This window comes from Equus asinus, chromosome 23 (assembly GCF_041296235.1).
Source record: "Equus asinus isolate D_3611 breed Donkey chromosome 23, EquAss-T2T_v2, whole genome shotgun sequence".
NCBI lineage: Eukaryota > Metazoa > Chordata > Mammalia > Perissodactyla > Equidae > Equus > Equus asinus.
In genome coordinates, this window is record NC_091812.1 from 18,755,954 (window position 1) to 18,767,588 (window position 11,635).

Here is an 11,635-nt window from a genome sequence, read left to right on the forward strand (position 1 = left end):
CGCCCAGATATTTAGTGAGGCTGGTGCTTGGGGGCGGCGGCAGGCTGTGCGTGTGGAAGGAGGGACACACAGATGGTGGACATCAGGACTGGTGTTGGTATTTTGCAATCTGGCCAGCTTGTTTTCATTTAATTGAGGTAAAATTCACATAACATAAATTAATTTCACCAATTCAAAGTGTCCAATTCAGTGGCATTAAGATCATGCACAGTGTTAGGCAACCGTCCCCACTATCTACTTCCAGAACATTTTCTCGTCACCCAAAAAAGACACCCCAAAGAGACTCTGGTTCTGGTCATTTCATATAAATGGAGTCATACAGTATGTGGCTTTGGCCTGCTATTGGCTTGAAAAATTTATTCGTTCATTTCATAAGTTCCTCGTCACTTCCTACTATCTGCACAGCCCAGGGGCGGGGGCTGTATGAGTGACAAAAAGAAAAAGAGAGAGATTCGTCCTGCCCTCCGGGTGCTGACAGTGTGATTATGAAGGTCAAATCAAATCCAGACTAATGCCAGGCATTATTTTGTCAGGTCCCAAAACGGCTCACTTTTCTCATTTGTTTTCTCTAAAATCTTGTCTGGAGGATAAAAGTTGAATATGCGTCACAATATAAATTAAGGATGGCTCTTTTATTGTTGGGAGAAATCTCACTTGAAAGTAAGAGTACAAAGTTTTAGTTAATCAGCCTGGTTAAACCCCTCTCAATGAAATTTGCTAGCATTTTCCTGCATTTGACTGAATAGCTAAGGTATGAATAGTGGAAAATTGTGAACATTTTTATGTCTCCTAAGGCAATTAAGACAATGTCGTGTCCTTGCACAGGTGGAAATGGACTTCTCTTAGTCAACACAGTCCTTAGAATTCAAAACAAATCTAGAATCTGCGGAACAGACCTCGTACTTATGGTGCAAACCCTATCTTGAAAGTGTTTAGCTTTTCCGTTTCATAAGTTATTTTATTGTAAGATTAATCTAAAATCTAAGAAGAATTTAATATATGAGAAATTAAGACCACATTCATGACCATGCTCAGGGGTAAAGACACACTGAGAAAAGGAAGGTTTAAAAGAAGAAAACAACAAAAATACATTTCTCTCTCCATATACATAGTCATCTTTACAATCCTTTAGATTTGTGGGGATTTGTAAACGCTATATACAATTGAATGTAATCAAAGTATGTTGGTTTTCATTCTTTTAGTAAGAACCATCTTTGAATTCATCTTAGGTAGAAAAGCAAAATCATTAACAATGGCACAATTATGTAGGCCCCAGATCCTCTTGTGTTTTTGTTCCTTAATCCTTTCATGCAGGAGTGATACTAAAGCAAGATGCATTATTATTACTTTTTTACTTTTTGGTGGCTATTATATTAAAAAATGAGCATCTGAACATGAAGCCATTTGTATGGCTCAGGGGATTATGCTGAATCTACAATAGCCCATGGTCATCTCTAGAGACCACTGATATGTGCAGGGACCCGAGCTCAGATGTCATGAAAGCTGATTTTCTTTTCTCAGGAAGCTTTTGTCAGACTTCATTTCTGAGTTATGGGATTAGAACCCAAACCTCTCATTCATCAGTAAATAGTTATTTGAACCTATTTTCACTACAAGACTCATCAAAGAGTGGAAAGGAATGCTTTTATGTTCAATGCATACATTCAGCAAGTAGAAAAGAAACCCCCTGGCCTTTGGCCTTAGTGGTTTACAGTCTTCAAAAAAGGAAAGATTCGATCACTTCAAGTGTTTGGGTGATGTTGATATTCTGGTCTAGTGCCATGGTCCTCAAAGTGAGGTCCCAGACCCACAGCATCAGCATCTCCCAGACACTTGGCTTCTGCCCTGGACCTGGGATGGGGCCCAGCAATCTGTGTTTTCATATGCCCTCCAGGTTTAAAGCATGTCAAAATTTGAGAACTCTACTGTGAGGCAATTTGGATTTTCAAAAGTATTAGTTTTTGTGACGGATATTACAGCGTACACTTCAGTGGGTTTAGTATGTTGACAAAGTTGTGCCACCATCACCACAATCTAATTCCAGAACATATTTGTCAACCCAGTAAGAAACCCAGTGCCGAGGTAGTCATTCCCTATTCTCCCCTCCTTCAGCCCCTGGCAGCCACGAATCTACTGTCTGTCTTATAGATTTGCGTATTCTGGACATTCTATACAAATGGAATCATACAATATATGGTATTTTGTAACTGGATTTTTTCACTTAGCTTAATGTTTTCAAGTATCATGCGTGTTGTAGCATTTATCAATACTTCATTCCTCTTTATGGCGGAATAACATCCCATTGTATGGATATACCACTTACTTTTATCCATTCAACAGTTGGGCCTTTGTGATGTTTCCACCTTTTAGCTATTATTTAGCTATTATTAGCTGTTAATAATTCTGCTGTGGACGTTTGTGCACAAGCTTTTGTGAGGACCCAGATTCTGATTGAATTCGGTCTGGGGTAGGCTCCACAGTCTTGGTATCTTTCAGAAACTCCCCCAGGTGGTTCTCATGTGCAGTGAGGGCTGAGAACCACTGGTTTAGAAGCTTATTACTCAACATGTGGCCTACGGGCCTGCAGCACAGCATCGCCAGGGAGCTATAAATGTGGGCTCTCATGCCCACCCAGACCCACTGAACCAGAACCCACGTTCTAACAAGATCTCTTCACGTGTTCAGTGAACTGTGAGAGGCACTGGTTTAGAGAGCTGCTCTGGTCCTTATCTACCAAGTGTAATGTTGTTCCCCTGCTCAAATGCACACCAAACTCCAGATATGAAATTTACTAGGGACAGCCTTTATCCCCTGCACACAATTCCATACAAAGTTGGGGACAGAGAGTGTCATCTGAGCCTCCACAGTGTCCCCAGTGCCCAGCACAGGGCATGCGTAAAGCAGGTGAGATAAAGATTCATCAAATGGAAACTCCAGTGAGCACCTGAACCCTGCAGGGTGTCCAGTGTGCTTCAGGTGAACCAGCGCCCAGAGAGGTCAAGCTCCATCCATTACAACCTCTCTGACTCTTTTTTTTAATTGAGGGCAAATTTGTATACCATAAAATTAACCATTTTGAAGTTTACAATTCAGCGGCATTAGTACAGTCACCATGCTGTGCAGCCACCACCTCTATCTAGTTCCAAACATTTTCATCACCCCAAAGGAAACCTCGTACCCATTAAGTAGTCGCACCCCATTTCTCCCTCCCCCTGGCCCCTGCAAACACCAACCTCTTGATGGTTCTCTCTGTATGCACTTACCTATGCTAGATACAACCCATGTGCTTTTGAGGAGTATGCTAACAACTAACTCACCTTGTGCCAAGACATGATTTGAAGAGTTTATGTGCATTAGTCCAATTAATCTTCACAAAAACCCAATGAGGTGGGCATGAATATCCCCAGGTGAATATTCATGGCTTATTATTAATTCTCTAATTATTATTTCTTCATCTGTAAAATGAAGAAAATAGCAACACACTAACAACAATTTGCTCAGCACGTATGTGTGAGAGGCATTGTTCTAGGCCAGGACTAGTAAATAGGATTCATCTCTAACCACCTGGGAGTGACTTTCTATGGAAAGGGGGGAGGGGTTCCTGAGATGGCTCACTGGGACGGAGTACAGTCCTGGGCTCGTGGTGTCTGTCAGGGACAGAGGAATGGGTGATGGGCCATATGGAACAGAGACCTGCCTTCCCTCCCAGACCAGTGAGAAAAAAAGACAAGTGACAAGCAGACTGTGCCTCAGTCGAGAGCAGGAGGGAGCACCACCGCTAGGATGCCCTGAGGCTGTGTGGGCCATTCATGAGAGGAGCAGAAGGTCGGGATTCAGAACAGATCAAATGGACCACTTGCACATCTCTACTCTGTGACGCACAGGTAACACTGTGAAAAGTTACCTAAGCTTTCCCGTTCTCATTTTCTCTCCTGTAAAATAGAAAATAAATCCAACTCATAAAGTTATGGAGAGAATGGCATGAGATAATGTGAGTGAACTGCGAAGCCCAGTATCTCACACATAGTAAAAGCATAACAAGCGGCAAGGAAATAAAATACATATATTTATATATTACATATTATTATATAGAATACATTATATATTATGATATTATATATGCACTTTTTATATGTAATATTATACATATAGGGCATAGAATGGGCACGGAGGAAGAATTAAGTCCACTTGCAAGAGGCAGCAGAGCTCAGAAAAGCCCTCACAGAAGAGAAGGCCCTTAAAATGATACTTGAAAGAACAGACTCACACGCCTGCCTCACCATGTCGTTTGGAGGACTTGGTGACGTCATTTATCTAAAGCATTTAGCACAATGTCTGCAGTCCATAAACGATAGCTGAGTCTAAATGGTTTTGTTGCTGCGTTATACTCCATGTGACCCTCTGGATCAGTCAGAGTTCTTGATGGCAAACAACAGAAACTGCCTGGCTAACCTAAGCAGAAGAGAGGGTTCATAGAAGGGTCTCAGAGAATTAGCGACTCCACAGGGAGCCGGCTCAGAGGAGAGATGGGAACCGAGAGAGGCCGGGCAGCTGAGGACACGCCAGGGCCAGCTCCCAGGAGCAGTGTGGTCAGGTCAAAGCCGTGGACACCACTGGACACTCAGCACCGCTGCCAACACCAAGAGTGACTCTCAGTGTCCTCGGATTTTCTGCCATGCCCTCAGGATGGAACACCCTGGGTGAGAGGACCCACTGGCTGATTCCAGGTCAGTCGTCCAGATCTCAGCTTTCAGTGGTCATCGGGAGAAGGTATTTGGCCTCTTCAACTTCCAGAGTATGAAGCGGGACCATTTTCCCAGGAAGAATCACACAGCAGGGCCTATTTAGAAGTAGAGAGGGATTTGGATGTAGAGTATCAAAAAAAAGTTTCAGCCATGCCTTAAAGAGTACTGTTTTGACATAGCAGAAACATTATACCAAAAATGTAGAAAATCATCACAAACCCCAGAATTTCTCTCCAAAATGTGAAATACTTAAAAATCAAGATTTTTAGGTCATCTTTGGATGTTTCAAGCCAAACACCTGCTATATAGTAGGCAATCAATAAATAATAGTGAAGTAAATATAAAGAGGTCAGTAACTGTGTGATGAATATTAATCCTAAATGATTTCTTCAAATCCTTAAAAATTGGTCTAAAACATTAATTTCTCAATTTGAACTCATATATGGGCCATTTTGAGATGTGGTAAGATTAGTTTTGTTCTCTTTACCTCCATCAAGAAATTAGAGAGATGTTTTGATCTAATGTGGGTATGAGCATCCAGAAAGTCATCAGAGGGGAATGTGGGCTTGTGAGTTGATAGCAAAAGCTGGTTGTTGAGAGTTAGTTGATAATGGAGTAGTGAGAGAGAATTCTGATGTTTCTAAAGGATCTGCTCTGAGATTTGCAGGAACCACACAGACCTTTAGACAGAAGGTAGGAGCCAGAGAAGAGAACAATTTCTTCAGTAGGAAAATAGCCCTCCTACCATCAGCACTGAAACTTGCCCAGCTCTCTCCCATACCACACAAATCCCTCCCTCCCCATCTTCTCCTGCAGGTGCTGCCCTACTCCTCCCTCCCCTTGACTGTTCTGCATACCGATTTATATTCACTTTTTCTACTTCCTCACCTCCCACTCACTTCTCAGTCCACTGCAGTCTGGCTTCTCGCCCCACTGCTCCACTGAAACATCACTTGTCAAGGTCACCAGTGACTTCCTTACCACTACACCTAATGCACACTTTTCCATCTTTGTCTCACTTGGCCTCAAAGCAGCTATGGATGATCATAACTTCCTCTTGGAAACTCTTTACTAAACTTTCATAATTTAGTAGTCAGCTTGATACTGGCCCTGATATCAGTTTCCCTACATTGAACCCAGCATATATGGGGTTAAAACTAAAGCACTCATTCCCTGCTTACTCCCTGGCTCCAGAATCCACTATCTGCCATACAGACAAATGGCCAAAGACAACCACCTGGATTCTTTATCTCCTCCTCCTCCTCTCTGCAAGTAGTCTCAAGGCCAAACACAGGCTGGTGGAAAAGCTCCAGCTAACAAGGCCACATGCTCCCCCTCCCAACCTAAAACCCCAAATAAATACCCTTCCTTTTAGCTTTTCAGGGAGTTTGGGATTTCAGTGTTAGCTGTCCTTTCTCCTTGCTCAGTGCTGTGCAATAATACAATTCCTACTTTTTTCCATTATACCCAGTGTCAGAGATTGGCTTGCTATGCAATGGGTGAGTGAACTCACTTCAGGTTCAATATCATCCTGGTTTTCCTCCTGTGTGTATTCAATTGTAATACATTGTCTTAGATTTTACAAAGGTATCAAATAAAACACTCCCAGTCTGAACTCGCAGGCTTTCTCTGCAGATGCTTTTCTTTCTATGTCCTCCTTCAAAATGAATACCTCTCATTTACATGGATGCTAATGCTCCTTCACCTGACATGATTTCCATTTTGTTGTTGTTATGGTGAGAAAATTAAAGTTCTACTCTCATAGCAGCTTTCAAATATACAACACAGTATTGTTAACTACAGTCACCATGTGTACAACAGATCTCCAGAAAGTTTGTACCATTTGACCAGCATCTTCCCATTTCCTCCACCTCTCAGTACCTGGCAACCACCATTCTACTCTCTGTTTCTATGAGTTCAATGTTTTTAGCTTCCACATATAACTGGGATCACAGAGTATCCGTCTTTCTCAGTATGACATTTTACTTGGTATAAGACCCTTAAGGGCCATCCATGTTGTCACAAAATGGCAGGATTTCATGATTTTTTATGGCTGAATAATATTCTATATTATATATAAAATATATGATATATATATATCTATATATATGTAACACAAAAATTAACTTGAAGTTCATTAAGGACTTAAACGTAAGACCTAAAACCATAAAATTTCTATTAAAAAGATAGAGGAAAGCTCCTTGATAGCAGTCTTGGCAATGATGTTTGGGATATGACACCAAAAGCACAAGCAACAAAAGAAAAAATCAACAAGCGGCACTACATCAAAATAAAAACTTCTGCACAAAAAAAGAAACTATCAACAGAGGGAAAAGGCAACCTATGGACTGAGAGAAAATATTTGCAAACCATATATCTGATAAGGGCTTAATATCCAAAATATATAAAGAACTCATACAAATCAACAGCAGAAAAACAAACAATCTGATTAAAAAATGGACAAAGTACCTGAATAAAATTTTTCCAAATAATGTATACAAATAGCCAACAAGTACATGAAAAGGTGCTCCGTATCATTTATCATCAGAGAAATGCAAATCAAAACCACAATGAAATGTGACCTCACGCCTGTTGGAATGACCGTTATCAAAAAAATAAGAGATTACAAATGCTGGCAAGGATGTGGAGAAAAGGGAACTTGGTGTACTGTTGGTGGGAATGTAAATGGGTACAGTCACTATGGAAAACAGTATGGAGGTTCCTCAAAAAATTAAAAATAGAACCAACATATAATCCAGTACTCCCACCTCCAGGGATATCTCCAAAGGAGATGAAATTACTATCTTGAGAGGTGTCTGCACTCCCATGTTCATTGCAGCATTTTTCAAAAAAGTCAAAACATGGAAACAACCTAGGTGTCTATCTCTGGATGAATGGATAAAAAAATGTGAGATGTATATATAGGCAATTTTAAGGCCTTTAAACTTTACTAAAACTCACTGCTTGTGAGGAGCTGAGAAAAAAAAGTGAAGATTAACTGACTTCTGACAGTGGCTCTCTCACTTCTCTCTCTCTCCAAATCCTAAGGGGTGATCCTAGTATAACTCACTCCTGAGACGGGATGCACACGCTTCTCAGGGCCTGCCTGTACAACCTCCAAGACTGACTTCAGGCCCACCATGGGAATAAAAACCCAGCTATGCCAGGGGGCAAATTTCAAGGAAAAAAACCCACAAAACAGAAAAGGAACTCAAGATCTTGCTCAAGAGTACGAGCAGAAATAGGTAGCATATATGAGGGTGGGTCCTTAGGAAATTAGACCAGGAAGGATGAATTACTATGTTTGGCTAGGGCCAAATTTATCAATACGAGGATACTCCCTGTGGACTCAGGAACAGCCCAAGCTGCTTTTCATACCAATGAAATGTATATTTCTTTAATGGAATCCTGACAAATATTCTTTAAAATGCTCCATGTTTCTGATGTGTAGCCATCTTTTGTGGTGACCTGAAGAAATATGTGGTGGTGGCTCTTTGATCATACAGTCCACTGAAATGAAACAGATGGGCGCCCTACTAAGATACTTCTTAAGATATATATCTAAATATATGAAATTCTGGGTGCCGTGGGCAGAAAACTAACACAAGTCGTCATAACAGGGATTCAGATCCTCTTTCCCAGTCCTTGATATATCCTACTTTATAGACAGGAGGTGTCAACTGAAGGGGAGATTGAGTCCATTTGACAAAATTCCTCACAACTTAGTCACAAGTATATACAATTAACCATTCCCCAAAAGTCCCCAAGGGAAACGTGTGGCCATATACCAGTCAAATCTCCTTCAGATTGAGTCTACCATGTATGGTGGCATCATTGGAAGATATGGCTGCTGCAGTTAGTCTCGCTTTGGATGGTTCTAAAATGTGTGGTGAAAAGAAATCTTCCTAGTGGGCAGCATTTACGGAGGTATATTTAGTTGTTGACTTTGTGAAGAAGAGACATGTCCTGAGTTTAGATTTCTCTTGACTCATGTCCAGTAACTCAATGAGTTGACCAGTAGTAGGGGGCAAGACAAGAACAAGACCGGAAAATTGGTGACAAAAAGGTCTGGAGGAGATGCACGTGGTTGGAATTCTAGGAATAGTTATTGAATGGGGTTTACAAATGCTAAACAGGGGATAGGACCTTAGAGGGAAGAGAACAAGTGAAGTTTGGGTATTTATTCCTTTGGCTCTCTGTGCTGAGCCATGTAACAGTCATTACAATGTTTCTCTTCCCAAGGCCACAGCTCTCATAAGATTGGCCTTTTCTGCCAGGGTCTGGTAATATTACCTACCCTCATTATAGGCCTGGAGTGATAAAGAATCCCTACCACCACCAGTTAAAGGTTGCTTCATGCCCCCACCCATGTTTTTAGAGCTTTGTTAATAGACTCTCAAGTGTCCCATTGTTTCTTGACATTTGACACCTTTTTCTTGAGGGGACCCTGACTAATATATCCCCACAACAACCCTGATCATAAACCTTGATCATGGGGGTAGGGAATTCAATCTCTTTTATTTGAGGTTGCTATCCCAGCATCTAGAATGAAGTCTATTGCACAGCAGGTTTTCAATAAATGTTTGTTAAATGAACATATGAACAAATGAACATTATCTCTCCATCAGTGAGCTCTATGTTAAAATCTATTATGATTGAATTAATACAGTTTGACCAGCATTTTTGTGCTTTTATTTGTAATTCGTTAAAGTATGACAAATAATTATAAATGTTAGCAAAAAGCAAGCAAACTTGTTATATGCACGGAAATCCAAGATAATTAACATAAAAGTTTATTGAAACAGTAAGAGAATTCGGCAAGAAACAATGTTAATGTATAAAAGCCAACAGCTTTCCTATCAAGGTCTACACCTGGAGCCCCTGTCTCCACCCTGAGTAGAACCTCCACCCTGGGCTCCAGGGTCGCTGGGACCAGGCTCAGGGGTTGGTGAATCCGGTGGCTGTAAAGGGGAGAAGCTCCCAGATTGAAAAATTATAATTTTACAGCTACACAATTTCAATCCTACATATTCAGTCGTCATGCCATTTTTGTTTCAAAATAAAATTCCCTACTATAATTCCAAAATTTTTTCACACTTCGTCAAAGTAACGGTAATTTTAGTTTTGTCAATATCCCATCCATATTCAAGTTTCCCCAATTTCTCTACAAATAACTTACCAAAAAATGCTATTTCAATCGTGAGCCAATAGAAAACCATCCTTTGCATTTGGCGGCAGAGCTCAGGTTTAACCCTTAACCTTTTCGGGCTCGGGCTCGGAGAGAACATCACTCCCCAGGTTCCTGACCAGCGGGGGCGCTGAAAGAGCGACCTCAACAGTGGACGCGGAGGCCTACGGGAAACGTAGTCTTGACTCCTTCTGGCTCCCCGCGCGGCGCTCTGGGAAGGGGATTCCGGGATCCCTCTGCGCATGTGCAGCCGTAGCCCCGCCTCCTCCCTCGTCTTCTCCGGACTCCGCGGGAGCCGTTAAGTACCTCAGTCTCCTCGGGAAGTGGAGGGCGCGCCCGGGGTGAGAGTGACGGGGAGCGCTGGGGGCGGGAGTTCTCGGGTCCCCGCCGTCCCCAGCGTCGTGTGTGCGCCCGGGCGGGACCTCGGCGGGGGGCGGCCGGTGGGGGACCTCGGGCTCCCGGGGCGCAGGTGCGGCGGAGCCAGTCAGGAGCGGGGACCGTGTGCCCGGCTCTCCTGAAGCCTGACCCCAGAAAAGCCCACGTCGGCGGCGGGAGGCCGGTTAAAACGCGGACGGGGCCCGAGTCTGCGGGGCAGCCGAGCTCCGGAGCCCGAAAGGCCCGGTCAGTCCCGGCTCTGTCACCTGTGAGCAGGGGCGACAGAAGGGCCTGGGTCAGCGTGCTCATGTGGACGTGAGATTGATAGCGCCGTCTTACGGCGTCGTTTTGAGCCTTAGGTCCGAGTCATCGTTGTACAGTATTTAGATGAGGGCCGGGTAGGAAGCCCTGCGTAAGGGACAGCTGCTGCCGTAGTTGGAAGTCAGTTTGTTGGTGTCGCTGGATGGCCTGATGTGCCCGCCCTCACGACCGCTTCCCCAGCAGCCGAGGCTTAGGTCAGTGGCCCGATGTGCTGGGTCAGGAGGTCACAGCGCAGGATTTGGGTTCAAGGGCAGGTGGCTTCCCTTCAGTCTCAGGCTTTGTCTCATGTCACACCCGCCCAAGACTGGCACTGCGGCCTTCCCAGCTCTTAGGACCGTGGCCTGTCCCCACATCCCCAGGGATGTAAGGGAAGGGATGTGGATGGAATCCCACCGTGTGTCACATGTACCCTGGGGTTTCTAGTGTCTCTTCAGGTCCCTTGGGTCAGACAGACAGGCCTGGCCCCTTCTGCAATGACGGGATGTCCTTTAAGTCTGATATTGTAGTGAATTTCAAGAGTCAGGCTTTGGCCCCTAAAATGAATTTATTTCCCAGATCCATGTCCCAGTTTCCTTGAACAAAGCAACCCTTGTGAGGCAGGAAGCAGGGGCCTCTGTGCAGGAGTCTTACCTGGAGGAGAGCACCCCTCTGACCTTAGACCTCTCTCCAGAGCTTCAGAGCGGAGACAGAAGAGCCCAGAAAGAGCAGGTCCTAGATTTGCAAGGTCAGAAGCTGTTCTCATCCCCTTGCCCAGAATTAGCCAGACTTGGTGATGATGCCACCTGCAGGAGCCACCACACCTTGTGACAGTGGGGGGTTTGTTCATCCCTGAGCAGAGCAGGTGAGCTGGGGTGGCCCAGGGGCAGGCTGCTCAGGAAAGGCTGCTTTGTTGGGGAGCTTGTGAGGGCGAGGTCCGAGGGACAGGAACAACCAGGCAGAGGGAGGAGGTTCTGGCTCTGGACCCATTAAATGGCCCCCACTCTTTACAGAGGCTGCGCTGCTGTCA

General features: G+C 43.8%; 1 long non-coding RNA gene across 1 annotated transcript; it reads right to left on the bottom strand.

The window, feature by feature from the left end:
- Positions 1–4,049: 4,049 nt before the first annotated feature.
- LOC139041663 (uncharacterized) lies at positions 4,050–10,145 on the bottom strand. The gene is made up of 2 exons (XR_011497242.1): positions 9,925–10,145; positions 4,050–4,840 (listed from the first exon to the last, which is right to left on the bottom strand). It is a non-coding gene; the product is annotated as an uncharacterized lncRNA (long non-coding RNA).
- Between the last annotated feature and the right edge of the window lie 1,490 nt (positions 10,146–11,635).